This window comes from Mesoplodon densirostris, chromosome 8 (genome assembly GCF_025265405.1).
Source record: "Mesoplodon densirostris isolate mMesDen1 chromosome 8, mMesDen1 primary haplotype, whole genome shotgun sequence".
In the NCBI taxonomy this organism is placed as follows: Eukaryota; Metazoa; Chordata; class Mammalia; order Artiodactyla; family Ziphiidae; genus Mesoplodon; species Mesoplodon densirostris.
The window spans coordinates 38513342-38531510 of record NC_082668.1 but is presented as its reverse complement, the minus strand read 5'-3'; the positions used below and the strand labels follow the sequence as shown (position 1 = coordinate 38531510).

At 34.2% G+C, this 18169-nt stretch overlaps 1 protein-coding gene across 1 annotated transcript in view; it reads left to right on the top strand.

Annotated features, from left to right (window-relative positions):
• PLCL1 (phospholipase C like 1 (inactive)) overlaps positions 1–18169 on the top strand; it is a 355718-nt gene that overhangs the window by 264812 nt on the left and 72737 nt on the right. The gene's annotated exons all lie outside the window — the stretch shown is intronic.

The following is an 18169-nucleotide window of genomic DNA, read 5'->3' as shown; positions in this document are numbered from 1 at the left end:
TGGCTCCTCCAATCCCTCTACTGCTCAAATCAGAGATCTGGGGGTCATTTGTGGTAGTCCCTTCTTCCTTTCCCCATTTCCCATTTCAGTTCCAGTAAGTCCTCAAAAAACCCACTTCTCTCTTATTCCCACCCCATTTAGTATACTTGGATCTCCTGCAATCACCATCTAAGGGATCATTCCCTTAATAGTTCTGTATCCCCAGATTCGTTATCCAGCAGCTAGAGATATTTTTAATGTATGAACTTTCACCTTTCTGGCTTAAAATCTCAATGGAATAAACTCCAGATTTTTTCAGAAATGGCTTTCACAGCCTCATCTGATTTGCCTTCTGCCTGCCCCTCCAGCTTCATTTTTCCCCCCTCTTCTCTCATTTGCTACACTGGTCTGCATTACTGTAGTTACCTTAAGATCTTCCCATGTTATTTCTTCTGCATAGAATATTCTTCCCACTCTATTTGCCTGGCAATTTCCCTAGTTTAAATGCCAGTTCCTCAGGGGACTTGTAGGACCTCACTCCAATCTAAGTTAGCCCCTGTACCTAAAATACTTTCTTTCAGAGCATTTATTATAATTTTTAATAATATGTTTATGAGATTATTCTTTAACATATCTTTCTACTACAAGTGACATTATGATACACCTATTACCAAGCTGAGTGCCTAACTACTCACCTAGATGAGTGCCTGCACTAAATTGGGGCTCCATAAATTTATGTTGAAAGAATTTAAAATATTTCAAAATTATCTTCCATACTGTATCCTCTTTTTGTGGTCTTTCTTCTTGAGGGGCATTTTTGCCAAGTAAAATAGCACAGTTGGGAGGAGATAACTAGTAAAGTGACAGTCCCCTTTATTCAATATTGGGTGAGAGAAAATAGCTAGAGTTGTAAAACTTGCATTCCTTACCACGGTGAAGGGGTGAGAAAATACGCAGAAAAGTAGAGCAGTAAAATGCAGAGGTAATGTGAGCTTATAGAAAAGAAATCAATCAGGAATAGGACTATCTGGTTTGGAGTTCAACTCTGCCACTGATTTACATGTTTTTGGCAAGTCATTCAGTCCTTTTGTATCTTGGATTTTCTCACCTTTAAAATTTTGTGGCGATTTCATGAGAAAGCAAATGTGGAAGCCCTTTGAAAAGTATAAAACGTCTTAAAAATGTGAGATGCTCTTACTCTCCTTATTTTGATTTTCATTTATGAATATAAAGTGATTTTACTTGGAGGTTGTTAAACGAATAATGAATTTAGTTAATCTCAGAGTAGGACTAGCTGTCACTCTCTTTCAGTTTAAAAAATTACTATTAAGAAACCACCTAGTGATGATAATATGAAAGTAAATGTAGTGAATTCATTATGGATCTACTTTTTAATTCTTTACAGGCTTTCCTGATAGTACTACTAATTAAATTTAAATATGTTGTGGTGTCAAGTCTCTTTTTCTAAGAGATTAATCAGAGATTAATCTCTAAGCTATTTGTAAATTACTATGCCTTTTCATTGTGAAGTGTTTACTAGAAATGCTGTTTTAAGAAAAGGGTTATAGATTATAAATGGTTTCATTAAGTATTTTACTTCTGTCGTTCTACCAGTTTTATAGTAATACATGACTTCAATGTTTTTTACTGACATTAGAAATGAAATCTAAGAGATGAAACATTATTTTGAAACAACTTTAATTTAACCGACCCAGCATGGCTTGGAAGCCATGCTGCACATGATCCTTTTATGATTAAGTACTAAAGAAGAATCCGTAATGTGAATATTTTTCTTTTATTTCTTCACCATGGGATTCACACTCCCTGGGATAAAATATCTTATCCTTTTCAGAGAACATTAGTAGATGTATTAGAAGTTTAGCCTCTCAGGGGTGTGCCAGTCAGTTTCATCAACAAATGGGAATTCAAAGCTTTTTAGTAAAACTAATGACCTTATATAACAACAAAAAAGCCCCCACAATTCAAGTTGTGTTTTAAATATCTTTGTGTTCAGACAAATTGATAGCCTAGAGATCAGTATGTGTTAATTTATAGGCCTATAAAAGGCTATGATGTTCATCCCATTTTTAAAACTGCTAAGATGAGCAAGTCTATCTCAAATTTCATAAGGTTTTGTAAACTTCTCTCAGTGCCAAGAAAGCAAGCCACCTGGCAGTTTTTTAAAACAGTGAGCCAATGCTTAGGAATATGAACTGTAATTGACTGTTAGTATCTCAACTGAATTTGGCTCAGATTTACAAGGGATATGAGAGCATTTTTATTCTAGTTACACTGCTTATTGTTTCTTATGATTATATTTTCATACTGCAGATTATATTCTCGTGAGGCAACCATCCTGGTGGTAATTGAGCAGATTTAGTGTATTTTATTTTTCCTGAAAGTGTAAAAATGATTCAGAAAAATATTTGCTATTTTAAGTAACATTCAAGGTAGAATATTGGGTTCATTAGTTAAATTTCCTAAGATTCACAAGTTACATGTAGAGAGTTAAGAATAATTGGTAGAAGAGTGTTCTAAGTGGCAAAGATGGACAAAAACCACTTTGTGAATTGGGATTAGTTGAGTTTAGATAAGAAACCTCTGTTAAAGAAGGGACTCTATAGCTATAATTAAAGCAATAAAGAAATGTGGATTAGGAGACAATGAAAGACACTTTTTGGGCAGTACAATATGTTTTCCAAAGAAAGACTTGGGAGTGTGTTGAGAACAGAACACAAAGGCAAATTTGGGATCCATATCTGGACATGAAAATAGAGGATTAGGCCAAGGCTACCAGAGAAAGAACTTTTAAGGCTACACTTTTTATTTAATGAAAATTGTTGAACTCTTGATAATTAGGATGTGTTCTCTGAAAGATTAAAGTTCTTGTAACCTATATGGAATTCTTACTGAATCCAATTTCTCTGAAGCATATTTAAGTCCTAATTTAATACAGCAGATTTAAATCTCATTATCAGTGGAGTGCATTTAATTGAAATCAAATTGATTTAAACAACTAGTCAGGAAATCTGAGTTTAATCTCCCTTTCTTCCTCTGGGACCATTCATCTGCTTATATCCTCAAAGCTTAGAGGTAGCAAAAGTTTGATTCAAAAGGAGATATACTCTACATTTTCATTTAAATTGATAGTTTAAGTACTCATAAGGTTAATTTTACAGATACACTACAAAACTGAATTGTGCTTTGGACATTCTTTACACCAAGCTAATTAAAGTCAATAATTCTAAAGTGTAAGAGTCTAAAATAATTTCCAAATCAAAGACTTATGATATTTAGGGGATATTTTGTCATACTGTAATAGAGATGCATTGACCTGTCCCAAGAATAGTAAATGTTTAAAGTTTTGTATTTAACTAAAATAACATTGGTTATTTTAATATTTTAAAATATTATTTTAATAAAATAAGCTAATGTACTTTATGCCTCAAGTAAGTCTTTAAAGATATATATTATTATCTCTATAAACTGCAACTTTCAGATAACTAATGAGGTAATTATGGAACTAATGATATGGAAATATCTTTAATATGTTTTCTCATAATATATACTAATATATGTTAATTTTAAGTAATTTGAGCAAAACAGAGAAAACTAATTTCATAATTCTGCTTCTTTTCCCCTAGAAATAACCACTATTACCAGTTGGAATATATCCTTCCAGATTTGTTATATATAAATGATGAGGTCTCATAATATGTAGTCTTTTATATTATCTATTTTTTTCTTTTTTTTTTTGCTGTACGCGGGCCTCTCACTGCTGTGGCCTCTCCCGTTGCGGAGCACAGGCTCCGGACACACAGGCTCCGCGGCCATGGCTCGCGGGCCCAGCCGCTCCGCGGCATGTGGGATCTTCCGGGATCGGGGCACGAACCCGTGTCCCCTGCATCGGCAGGCGGACTCTCAACCACTGCGCCACCAGGGAAGCCCTATATTATCTATTTTTTAAGGACACATATACACACACACATACACAGATTATAAGATTTATAAGGTTTAAGATTTATAGATCTATGTCATCCATTATAAGAACTTCACAGAGTCTTTTTGCATGAATGTACCATAATTTATTTTGCCAGTCCTTACTGAGGATAAGTGTTTAGTTTATTAGTTTATTTCTAATTTTTTAAATATTACTGACAGAGTAGCACTGAACTGCCACTTACTCTTTTTTTTTTTAATGTGGACCATTTTAAAAGTCTTTATTGAATTTGTTACAATATTGCTTTTGTTTTATGTTTTGGTTTTTTGGACGTGAGACATGTGGGATCTTAGCTCCCCGACCAGGGATCGAACCCATACCGCCTGGCTTGGAAGGCAAAGTCTTAACCACTGGACTGCCAGGGAAGTCCCTGCCATGTACTTATATCTTTGCCCATTTGTTCAAATATTTCCTTAAGATAAAGTCTCAAAAATGATATTGCTGGATCAAAGTAGACAGATCTTTAACATTTTAAAACGTATTATCACATTGCCTTCTGAAAAAGTTGTACCATTTTATATTTAACAAAATTCCCACTTCCCCATAACCTCACATTTTTTAACCTTTGGTAATTTGATATGCAAAAGTAATAATTTTATTTGTGTGTTTATAGTACCTATAAGTATTTGAGTTTGAGCACCTTTTCATTAATTTTGAAGCAGTTGTATAATTTTGTGAATTTGTGTTTTCCAAAATTAGTTTGTGAACACTTTTTATAAATCAAGAAATATATATCAAATATTTTTCAGTTTGAGATTTTTAAAAAAATTTGGACAAAGTTTTAAGTTTTTATGTGCTCATTTCCATCAGTCTTTTCCTCTATGGCTTGTGGCCTTGATTTATTTGTTAAGAAGAGATCTTCCACACCCCAAAACTATAGAAATATATGGTTACATCTTTTCTAGTACTTCCATGTTTTATTACATCTTTAATCCATCTAAAATAATTTTTTGGCCTGACATGAAACAGAAATCTACTTATATTTTTTGTTCAAATGAATAGTGAATTTTTCAACACTAATAATTGAATAATATATTGTTTCCTTCGTTATTTGAAATGCCACTTCCACCCCACCCCTTGAAACAATCCCACCGGGCTTTTCATCAGAATTTTATTGTATTTGTCTACCGCTTAGTGGAGAATTTGAGTTTTACTAATATTATCTTTCCAGCAACTTTTATGTTTTCATTTATTTGATCCTTCTTTTTCAACTTTAAATGAAATAAAACTCTATATATAATTTTTGCACATATCTTGTTAAGTTTATTCTTGGCTTGTTTACAATATCTGTTGTTAATTTGAATGTGTTCCTCTCACTTCTACGCACCCCTGCCATTACATTTAGAAGCAGTTTATTGTATAAGACAGCTATTAATTTTTTTACATTAATATTTTATTTTCCCACCATCAGTTTTATTATTTCTAATAATTTTCAGTGGATCATTTTGAATTTTCTAGGTAAATAATTATCTTCTTTGCAACTAGTCATGATCTTTCACCTTCTTTACAATATTTTATGCTTAATTTCTTATCCTTGCCTTATTGCTTTGGCTTAAGTACCCAGAATTATGTTAAAATATAGAGTAATATAGTAGCCTTTTGTTTCCATTTTTTTATTTTAATGGGAATTCTTCTAAATCTTTACCAGTTGGTATGATGTTTCCTTTAGGATTCTGAAATAGGATTTTGATCATGTGAAGGAAGTTATCTTCTTTTCTCGGTTTATTGAGCATTTTCTTTGGAATTAATGTTTATTGACTTTGAGGAATTTATAGGTAGGATCATATTGTTTTTCTCTTTTAATCTATTTATTTATTGAATTACATTGATGGCTTGCTTAATGCTGATACATTCTTATATCCCTGGAATAAACCTGACTTTTTGAAAAATTGATTACTCTTTTAATATATTGCCATATTTACTTATATTAATAAGTAAGATGGATCTACAATTCACTGTTTTGGAGTTTTATGCTTTTCAAAGTGATTTAGCATGCTTTATGTCCTTTGATCCTTGAGATAGCTGTATGAATTAGGCAGAAATTATTACATTATTCTGATAAATAAGAGCAATAGATATAGACCTTTTTGCCTGTCGCAAAGTCATACAGGTAGGTGGTGATCGTGACACTAAAATCCATTAGCCCCCAACCCAATGCTGTGGGGAGAAGAAATTTAATTATTTCACTAATTTCTATAAGTAAGGTGTTTATGGACTTTGAGTTTTATTATCTCAAATAAAAACAGTCCTTACATACTTTCCTTTTACATTTTTCTAAATTCAGACAATAGATTTGTTTCTGCTTTGACCAGGGAGCCTTCACTGGGTATCAGGGAGCCTTCACCCTAAATGAGGCTCTGTGCTGAGAATACACATTCTCTGAGTTCTGCCATCTGTTTGTTGTACACGGACAGATGCCGATATTCAGTTAAAGAGAGGTAATACAGTAAGGATTAAAGTGTTAGTTGCTACTAACCCATTCCAGAAGTTATGGATAAAACTTGAAACCTTTAATCAGATTCATCTTGATTTTCAAGTCAAGTTGGCTATTTGAGTCAAAGATTTTACATCTCTATGGTAACAAGTACTGAAGCCACATATTCTATTATTATCATAAGAGAAAAAAAATATTAAGGATGTGTTTTTACATTGCATTGGGTCAGAGAATTGACGTTATATTTTATATGTGATTCAGAGATCTACCTTATACAAAGTTTAGAGATTGCTTTTAGGGATCTATTACAGAAGAAATATTCAATTGGGAAGCTTAAAATAACTTAAGTATAAATTTTAGAATCTGTAAAACTTAATGCAAATGCAAGAAATGGTCCATTAGTTAAGATATACATTTATTTATTAAGTGGTAGACTAGACTTCCCTGAGTGTAGAGAAAAATGGATTTAGACTACAAATGAATTGTATTTTAGGTTTCAATAGAATTATACTTTTATAAAATTGACATTTAATCTTCATGTCCCAAGTCACACACATTTACAAGATGTTTTTATAAAGTAAATTTATTGTTTTTAAATCTCTTGTAAGATTTTTTTTCTCTTAATGAGAAACCTAAAAATGTTTATTTCTATATAGTACAATGGCACTGATTCTATCTCTAAGAAATACCACTAATAGTTATATATATTATATTTACTCCAATTGGAATTTATAAATGATGTATATAGTCTGAAGTCTTGTCCTTAACAAATGTTGCACAGAAAATCATGAATTCCTGGAATTTGACCATTTTCAAATTCTATTTCATTAATTCATCTTTATGCTCTGTAGCAAGGCTGACTATAGCCTTATTTCCACTTAAGCTAATATAACTCTGAATGATTTTCTTTTTTAAAATTGAGATTTAATTGACACATAACATGGTATTTATTTTAGGTGTACAACATAATAATCTGATATATTTATATATTGTGAAATAATTACCAGAATAAGTTTAGTTAACATCTATCACCACACATATTTAAAATTTGTTTTTCTTGTGATGAGAACTTTTAAGATCTACTCTCCTAGAAACTTTCAAATTCTACATGATTTTATTTTTATAAATCACATCTGTTTCTGAAAATCAGCTCCAATAACACCCTATGATAACAAATGGTAGAACTCACATAGTGTTGAAACATATTGGGCATTTCCTTTTCAGTTTTAAATATGTTTTATTCAAATTTAGATGATTGGAGAATACATTTAAATTCCAAAGTGACTGAAATCAATGTAAATAATATATTGGTGCCTCATATTTGATGGTAAATATTACCATTAAAAATTGAAAAGTCAAAATGAAGCAGAAACTATTCTGTGAACTGGTTATTTAGCACACAAAAGAAAATGCAAAAATTTTTCAGGAACATTTTTGACATGAACTATATTTAATAACGTTCCATTCCTATTGATATTTTAATTTTTCAGATAATGTAGTTTAAGTAAATGTGCAAGATTAGTTGGAATGAAAAAAATATAAAATTATGCATAGGTTTGAACGCCTCCCTAATCATATATCAATTTCTGATGGATGTCCTAATTAAGGGTTAATTATACAGTTATACCTACGAAATAATTAGGGCATTCTATTTAATCTCTACAACAATACACTGAAAGAGATGTGTTAGCAAGATAGGTATTAAAAGCATACATTGGGACTTCCCTGATGGTCCAGTGGTTAAGACTTCATCTTCCAATGCATGGGGTGTGGGGTCAATCCTTGGTCGGAGAGCTGAGATCCCACATGCCTCACGGCCAAAAAGCCAAAACATAAAATGGAAGCAATATTGTAACAAATTCAATAAAGACTTTAAAAATGGTCTACATCAAAAAAAATCTTTAAAAAAAATAAAGACATACATTTACATATTCTTCATTACAGACTGTCTTTTTATAGGGACCATGACATGTTGCCTTCTATAAAGAGCAGCTCTGATTAATCCTCACACCAGAAACAACAAAGTAGTCTCTGGCATAAGTTCAGCCAGGATTCCTGAGCCTGCTGTGTAGGGAGTCTTGTGACGAAGGACAGAATCATATCTCAGCCTCCAGGCCCACTTGGTTCTTGGCACCTCTGCTGAGAGTTGCACAGGCTACTGATAAATTTTAAATGCTTTTGAGTGTGAGGTGGACATCTGTCTTAGAGGAATAGGATTGATAGCAGCATGTCATTCTTCAGAAGCCACTGAATAATTGTCAGATGACCTTTATTTGTGTCCACTTCATTTTGTTCATATTGCTGCTGCTAAGACACAGTACTGTAACGTATTCTCCTGGGACTTACAATAAGCAAAACCATGCATTTCATGTAGCAATTGGATTAGTTGAAAACATCATGTTTTTGACTAGAAAAATGGGAGTGTTGATGTACCTTGTACCACTACTGTATACAAAGTAGTGGACTGTGAAGGATACAAGAGGAGATTGGTGAGATTTAAGTGAGAAGCCTTTCCCAAGAAGGCAGTTGACACTATAAAGGAACATCTATGCTCGTGGACTTGCGGGGAAATAAGAGTTGAAAATAGAAAGTCCATCAGTTAGTGAGGTTTCACAATAAACAATAGCAGGGTTTGTGCCCTCATTCTGTGGGGAAAACAGAAATGGCAAGAATCAATGGCACAATAGAATGATCGGATGTCTGGAGACACGGGCTTCCAAAGTCAATATTGACCTGGTTTCCTCTGTGGCCAGATCTCCTCACCTATATGGACTTAATTTCTGTACAGGTGAAAAAAATTCCAAACAGGTGAATAGTCTTTGATTTTACCTATGAGCATTGATCTGCAATGAAAGGTCAGAGATTTTTCATTAGGTTTATGATTTTGCCTCTTGAATGAATCACAGAGATGAAGGTATATAGAAAAAAGTTCAAGCAGAAGTAATTCTTCACCTTTAGTCCACTGTTGAACAAACATCATAAATAACATTTAAAATATATAAATCAGGATATAGTGTTCCTGAAATTGTGAGCCAGAAAGGATACTTTGGTATGATTTACTGTTATTCTTACCATTCCTTTGAGTTGGTTTCTTCCCAGTTTTGTTAAAAATTTCAAACCAAAGCCTTTTTAGTCTGTGCCACTCATTATGCTCTAGAGAATAAAGAAGCCTCTTGTTGCAAAATGAAACTGACAGAATGTGACTCCTTAATCTTGATTTTGCTATTCCAGTTATTTTAGGAGGCATTATAAAAACGTTAACCTATTGAAAATCCAGTACTATTGTGGTTAATAATGTGCTTTGCAGTCTATTAGCAGTTACTATGAGAACATGGCAACAGGACTTTGGTGTGACTAAACCCACTGATGCCATCTTCTGGGTTCCTGCAGCAAACTCTTACTAGCCACACTGTTAGTGGCAAGATCTTTCTAGCACATCTAGGAATAATGGAGTCACAAGTAGGGCTATGTAATTTAAGATTTTTTCTCATGGCATAAAATTATAGTGTAGCTCCATGTGAAAACCATATTTGTTTTCTTGTTAAGTGGCAATAATTTTTAAATTATTTTAACTAAGACCTTTATAGATTTTGAACATTTCAAAGCTTATTTTTTTTCTTGTCCAATTTTAAGTATCTAGATAAATGCCCTAGTGGTAAAGATGTAACTTAACTGTACTTAATTACTAGTACTCCCTTTTAACTATCACCTCACCAGCTCTTGTGCCGCTTTGTGGTTTTGGTTCTCAAACATCCTCAATGATATTTAAAGCTGTTTTTATTTATTTAGAAGCATTCATTATATGCTTTGTTTGATTTATTAAATTTGAAGATTTTGTCATTATTCTACTTACAAATTTCATCAGTTATAAAAACCTGTGCATAAAAAGTGTGATGGAAAGAAAGCATTTATTCCAGGTGCCATTAGTGTTGGGATTAATAATTTTTAAAGAACTAATCACTGGGATGGTGTCTAGCACATAGTATGTGTTCAGTTAATCTTTGCATAAGTGAATGCTGTATTTTGAACTAATGCATGGAACATGCATGATGAGAATCATACTTGCAGAAAAACCCTAACTGGGTAGAAACCATGCAGCAGAAGAACTTGAGATAATCACTTTTATTTAGAGTAATGTCTTAATGAATTCTAATGAGTGAATGATTGCAGTGAGATATAGCACAGCAGAAAGCTTCCTCCGTTAAACAAAACAAATCAAAGGTACTAAGAACCCACGCTGAAACAGACTCTTTCTATATTTTATTCCATCTTTGCCTTTAGAAAATCAACAATTTTGTTTTCAAGTGAGGAGGGTCATTTAGGAGATGTCATTTAAAAGAATGTTTAGAGGGTCTCCGGCTTCCTATAATTCAGTGAATTTCATAACACAACCATGGCATGTACACTGTGGAGAGGGTTTCCTAAAGGGGATGGCTTTAGTGCATTTTATTAAATGAATCACCTTTTATAAATTAAATGTAATGTTAAATACAGACATAAAACTTAACTTGGCGAGAGATATGTGCATGAATAACTTCACACATTGCCTTTAATTAATCCTCTTGAATTATAAGATGGTGTAGAGAATGAACACTTTCTTTATGAATAAGAAAATTCAGCTTCTTACCAACTAGGCTTAGTGAGAGCCACCAGGGAGAGCCCGTGGTTCACAGAACTTGGGTCAGGCTTCAACCACTTCTCAGCAATGCCCATCAGAACCTCCACCCCCACTGTCCCACACAGTGACATCAGGTGGGTCACATGGTGCTCATCATAAGTAAGTGACACCACCTGTTTGTGACTTTGCATTAAGTAATTTGAGTTTACTGTGAGAGAATAACTTTGGAAATTTCAATGTGAAAAAATGGTGTAATTCTATAGTTGCAACCTTCCCTTACTTGAAACTTGAAGGCCACAGATGTAGTGATGATACCACCATCCCCAACTCCTGGAGTTTTGTGGGAAGAGTTAGGCCTTGTGTCAGGGGCTGGGTTTTTTCCAGAGTGCCTAACTGCCAGGCACGGTTGTGGATTTGGGCATAGACGCATTGGACACGATACTTGAAATATAGGTATATATGACACACATTACGTACATCTAATGTGTACATTAGACTTGGATTCCATTCCTTGAGCTATCACCAATATAAGTTAATAAAGCCATCATTGTGAGGGTAGCCTTCTCTTGACTTATCATTTTCAGGCTGCAGTTTGGCTCTCACCCCTGTCACCATTCTCACCATTTTGAAGGCAACATAAGACATTCTCTTATTAAAGTTACCAGTAAATATCTTGATGACTGAATCCAATAAGCCACTTTAACATCTTATTTTCTAACACTTGCTCCTTCAAATCTGCTCCTTGGTTCCTGTGAGACTCATGCTCCTGGTTCTCTTACCCCTTAGCCTTTTTTTTTTTTTCCTTTAAGTCTTCTCCTCTGCCCAGCCTCTTCACCTAGATGGCCCATACTCATCTATAATCCACCATAACCCGAAGTAAACTTACTTCATTTTCAACTTTACCTCTCCTTATATTTCCTCTCTTTTAGCAATATTTCCATTCACACCTCATTCAAACCAGAAACCTAGGAGTCATCCTAGACTGAATCAAGAACTTCTGATTTTACCTCCTATTTCTTGATACTTCCCATTTCTCACCCTTCCTTTTATTAGCTATTTACCTCAGGCCATCACCGTCTCTTTCCTTTAATGCTGCTTACCTACTGCACCATCTTCAGTTTTGTCCATATCACATCCTTCTAGTGCGCATCCAAATTGATCTATTTAAGAAAAAGTCAGACTTTATCAGTTTCTTCAAAACTCTTAAATGTGCTAGTTCTTAGCATGAAGTAGGTACCTATCATTGTTTGTTGAATGAATGAATGAAAAATGGAGACCAAAGGCCTCTCAGCATCCATTGTTGGGGCTCATTTGGGTCCTAGATTATATTGTCTACAATCCTTTGAAGGTTTCATGTATCAACTAAACCTTTTCTGAATTTTGCTTGGAAGTTCATAAAACCAGAATGAATATTATTAGTATAGAGTTATAGTTCATAGGTTGTCTATTAGAAAAAAGATAGGCTCCTTATGGTGAAAATAAGATTTATGTGCTATATTTTTGCTTGCCTTTTAGTTATAGTCTATTACATTTTTATGTGGAGACTTTCTTAAGAGAACTATTCAAAAATAAATGTTTCCCCCCATCTTTTACTAAAAAAGAAAAGCGAATTTCACTTTAGTGTATCTGCATTTATGTAGCTGGATTTCTGTATTATGAAATAAGTTTCTTTCTAATCACAGTTTTACACCTGGTGTTTTGATTGCCATTCTTAAAGTTTTTGTAAATTTGTCCTGTTTTAACAAAGAATCATCATTCACTTAATAACAACTTACCCCCCCCCCAAAAAAAACATGGAAGGAATACATTACATTACAATTAGATGTTTAAACATGCTTATCAGGTCAGAGGTAGGGAAACCTGGGTATGTTTCCTTTACTCTTAAGGTTTTGTACAATGCTTCAATATGTTCTTTTTTTGTGGTAAAATAGGCATAACATAAAGTTTACCATTTTAACTATTTTTAGATGTATAGTTCTATGGCATTGGGTACATTCACATTTTTGTGCTGCTTTAGTACACTTTTTTTGAAATTATTATATTGAAATAATTCATTATTGAGACTCAAAACTGTGCTTTCATTGAATAAGCAGAGTTCTCTCTGGGGCTTATGAGTGTGTTCTGATGAAAAATGATTTTTTTTTTTTTTTTTTTTTTTTGTGGTACACGGGCCTCTCACTGTTGTGGCCTCTCCCACTGTGGAGCACAGGCTCAGGACACGCAGGCTCAGTGACCATGGCTCACGGGCCCAGCCGCTCCACGGCATGTGGGATCTTCCCAGACTGGGCCACGAACCCGTGTCCCCTGCATTGGCAGGCGGACTCTCAACCACTGCACCACCAGGGAAGCCCCGAAAAATGATTTTGTTTGCTGAGTTTTGTTAAGGAACTTGCAGCATATCTTATCTTGTTAGGCTCAGAGAGCAAATGCCAATGGGAACTTATGGAAACAGGTTTATTAATTCAATTTATCTGAACATTTTCCCCCAATTTTAGTTTAATAAAACACGTTTAGGGAGCTATAAAGCCTTTACTCTTGTGTGGGAATCTCATGTGATCATGACTGGTACCCTACTCCTAATAGTGTATAAGCAACAGTATTGTAGAAAATAATGAAAAATTAAAAAAAAAACTAGAACATTTGACCATTTTCCCCTAATATTTTGAAATTATTCTTAAGATTAGACATCAACCCTTATATCATGAGGTTAGATAGAAATTATCTTTGATATGCATATATTAGAAACAGTGTTCATAGACAAATCAATGTCTTCTACTGTTTTAATAAAAGACTAAAACATTTGTCTATTGCTTTGCCAGTTTATGAGACTCTTCTTGATTCTGATGATTAAATCCTTCATGTAGAGTATTGACTAATTTAAGAAGACAGTAGATCCAAATGTAAGGTGTTATCTGGAAATGCTCAGAGAACATATAAACACAGTTTGGTTTATTTATTATATAACTTGATTAAATGTGATCCCTTCTTGTGAAATTATAATTTGGAAACCTAAACACAAAACGTTTGGAAATAGAAAAAATTGAGCTCAATGCCTGACTAATTTTTGGACCCCACTAGAATATGAGGCTAAGCTTTAATTTAGGGGGTAGAGGCATCACAATGTGCTGTTCATACTTTTTATTTTGTAAGCTGCTCTAAGAAAAAATTTTTTGAGGGGGAGGAATTTGTACTCTAGCCTCTTCTTTTCATTCCAGAGTGAGGAAATTTAGCTTTGAAAGAAATGTCAAGTTCTCATACCTTATAATAATCTCCTTATAATAATGACCTTATGGTCACTGGCGTCAATTCAATCATCTCATGAGCTAGAAACTGGCAAGAGCACGCCAGAACTAAAAACAAACTTTGGTTTCTCTTGGAAAGTGCCCAAAGTACCTGTCTTCCTAATATATAGATAGCTGCAATGGATGTGCTCTTATTTCATCATCAAATTTTTTTCGGTGTATTTATCACCAGGAAGATCTATAACCAGTACTTTAACTTTCTTCAGTTGGAGATACCCCCAGTCTGTTTATTAGAATAGTACTCCTTCCCCACCATCAATCTGCTAAGATCTTCTTGAGGGAACTACAGAGGGGTGTAGGGCTCAGCAAAGAGGCCTTGGTGGTGAAGAAGCTCAGAAAGAGACTTGGAGTAGCCCGTCGTCCCCGTCTACTCTAACACAGTTTCCTTCTCCCCTTCTGCCAGCTTTTCAGAGCTAATGCATAGCTTGACCATTGAAAGAACAGACGTAGAGAAACATCAGAGTCCTGAAACTTTTCCAGCATATTTTGAATATAAGTAATCTTGGCTCTAGTCAACAGCAAACAAACTATTTGTTCATATGTACTATGGCTCTCTCTATATATTATATATATAAAGTATATATATTTGCTCATTTGGGGGCTTGTAATAACTTTGGATTTTGTCCTTTGTGAGACGACAACCTAAAGATTGTTATCTTTTCCACTGGTTCCAAGTTTTAAAGCATTTTAGGTTAAGTTTTATAATCATGTAAAAGTTGCATGTCAAGGCAAGAAATAAGCATTACGAGGCAGGTGGATTCTTTTGTAGGGTAGATATAAAACATTTATTTCTTGGGGCTTCCCTGGTGGCGCAGTGGTTGAGGGTCCGCCTGCCGATGCAGGGGACGCGGGTTCGTGCCCCGGTCCGGGGGGATCCCGCATGCTCCGGAGCGGCTGGGCCCGTGAGCCATGGCCACTGAGCCTGCGTGTCTGGAGCCTGTGCTCCGCAACGGGAGAGGCTGCAACAGTGAGAGGCCCGCGTACTGCAAAACAAAACAAAACAAAACATTTATTTCTTGAAGACTTATCTTACTAGGAGAAAAAGTCTTGATATGAGGCGATGTCAAAATGTCAAAAAGTAGTGGCTGAAGTCAAGATTGGCACTTAGACCATGGAGAAGGATCATATAATACCATGCATAGGGTAGAGGAAATATATACATGCATTCAGAGGAACACTGATTTCCCATTTAAGCTTTGTTAGAAACTATTAGAGGTTTTATAATTCTGTTGACAATCATCTTATTTGGAATATGATCTGCTTATATAAAAATAATTTTTAATGTGAAAGCTCTCAATACTTAAAAGTCTAGTGAAATAGTAGCTTTAAAAGCTGAGTCACAGTCTAATTTACCATCACAATTCACAGTTTCCTTCAGTATTTTACTTGTTAGATTAATCCCATCTCGGCAATACCTTTAGGTTCTTGCCTTGATGGTGTGGAAAAATACATACAAACATCTGATATTTCTGAGCATGTGAGCTGTGACAAATTTAAATGTGTTCTAATAGTGCATCTGCATATAAACAGCTGAAGATTTATGGTTGTTTTTTAACTTAAAGATGAGGAGATTGACCACTGTGGGATAATTAAAAATAACAACTCTCTGGAAAAGCAGGGGCTAAGTTCTTAAATGCCAGGGCACCAAGAGACAATATCCTCTAATCTAAATTTAGTAATTTATATCTTTGTCACTTGAAGATCAGATATATATTTGAGTTAATGAATCATCCCACCTACATCCTATAACTAAAGCAAATTTTGTATCTTTTTCACAGGTAAGGTTTTAGTCAATTGAATAATAAATCATCCTGCCTTTTTCTGAATCATAAGATAGGGAGACTCTTACAGGCAAGACCGCAATTAAATGACACCTTAGAAGAGAAATTCTAACCAGTTTTAAAAGAATGCCTGAAGGAAACAGCCTAGACTACTTTGGCTACACTTTTCAGTGTTTAAAATAATAACATCATATGGCTGTTTTTAAACATTTTCAGTTTTTCACTGAAGATCTGTCTTAAATGCTCATAGGTCAGGAATGTATCAACTTCTGGATAACCCCCAGTATCCTGGTCAGTGCCTACTGAAAGTCCTACAGAGACCAGGTGTATGATGAAATGTTCCTCTCCCTTCAAAAAGATTAACCTTACAAAGAATATTCATGAACATTTTCTCTTTTGAGTCTCACAGTAATGCTCTATTATATATAATGATTATTAGTTCCTACTTAAAAGCAGAAATTAAGATTCAGAGAGGCTAAGTAACTTACCCAAGGTCACTAGTGAGTGGGATAATACCAACTGGAGACTAGTTATTTCTACCCTAATGACCATGCCTTTTGCTCTCTGTACTTTGCTGCCTCTTTGATATGCTTTATAAAATTGGGCACTTTAAACATGCACTAAGGTACTTTTGGGAAATTTGTTCCTGGGAGAATTATCTGAATTGATAATATGATTGGGAACATTGTGAGTTTGAGTCTATGGTCTGAACAGAAGAAAGTATAAAGAAAAATCCAGTTTTAAGTGGCATTGTTCAGATATTCAGTGCAAATGAATTGAGAGTGATAGACACAGTGGATAGTCTAGGACTAAGATGAAATACATTGTCTTATGATTATGAGTGTTCAGAGGACTGGACCTGAAATTTAGAAAAGATAATAGGTGAAAAGGCCTAGACACACCCAAGAAGGAAATAGCCACAAGAAATTCACCTGCTTAAAATACACTAACCTGCACAGATGAAGTTTGATGCCCTGTTGGCACTGTTGTTCAGGGAAGGGCCAAGTGGGCTGAGGAAATTGGGACTCTGTGAGACTAAGATACAAGGATACTTAAAAGAAATGGGTAAAAGGTAAGATGCAAGTGTTCCCTGTGAAATCTTATGGCAAAAGGCTTCGAAATTTAATTCACATTGGAAGAACCTCAAAATTTAGTGGAGCCATTCATATTTCTGTTTAGTTTTACACAGTGGCTGCTAATAGCATTATACTGAAATGTAGGTGTGAATCTCATAATGTTCATTTATTTTTATTTTTTTATTGAAGTATAGTTGATTTACAGTGTTGTCTTAGTTTCTGGTGTACAGAAAAGTGATTCAGATATATATTACATATATTATTATATATATATTCTTTTTCATAATGATTTATTACAGGAGATTGAATATAGTTCTCTGTGCTATACAGTAGGACCTTGTTGTTTATCTATTTTGTATATGGTAGTTTGTATCTGTTAATCCCAAACTCTTAATTTATCCCTCTCCCATTCCCTTTCCCCTTTGGTAATCATAAGTTTGTTTTCTACATCTGTGAATCTGTTTCTGTTTTGTAAATAGATTCATTTGTATCATATTTTAGATTCCACATATAAGGGATATCATATGGTATTTGTCTTTCTCTTTCTGACTTACTTCACTTAGTATGATAATCTCTAGGTCCATCCATGTTGCTACAAATGTCATCATTTCATTCTTTTTTATGGCTGAGTAATATTCCATTGTATATATATCACATCTTCTGTTTATGGACACTTAGGTTGCTACTGTGTCTTGGCTATTGTAAATAGTGCTGCTATGAACATTGGGATGCATGTATCTTTTCAAATTAGAGTTTTCATCTTTTGCTGGATCCTATGGCAACTCTATCATAATGTTCATTTAAATTGTTTACCTATATCTGAAAAATTGCTCAAGTGAGAGTCATTTGTCTATTGTTAGCTCTCAATCTGACTTTCAAGTTGACTTTATTCTTCAAAATAGTTTGAGGAAAAAAAGTGATTTTTTTTTTTTTTTAGTTAAGCTATATTGTAAGCCCTTTTTGATGTAATGCATGTTAA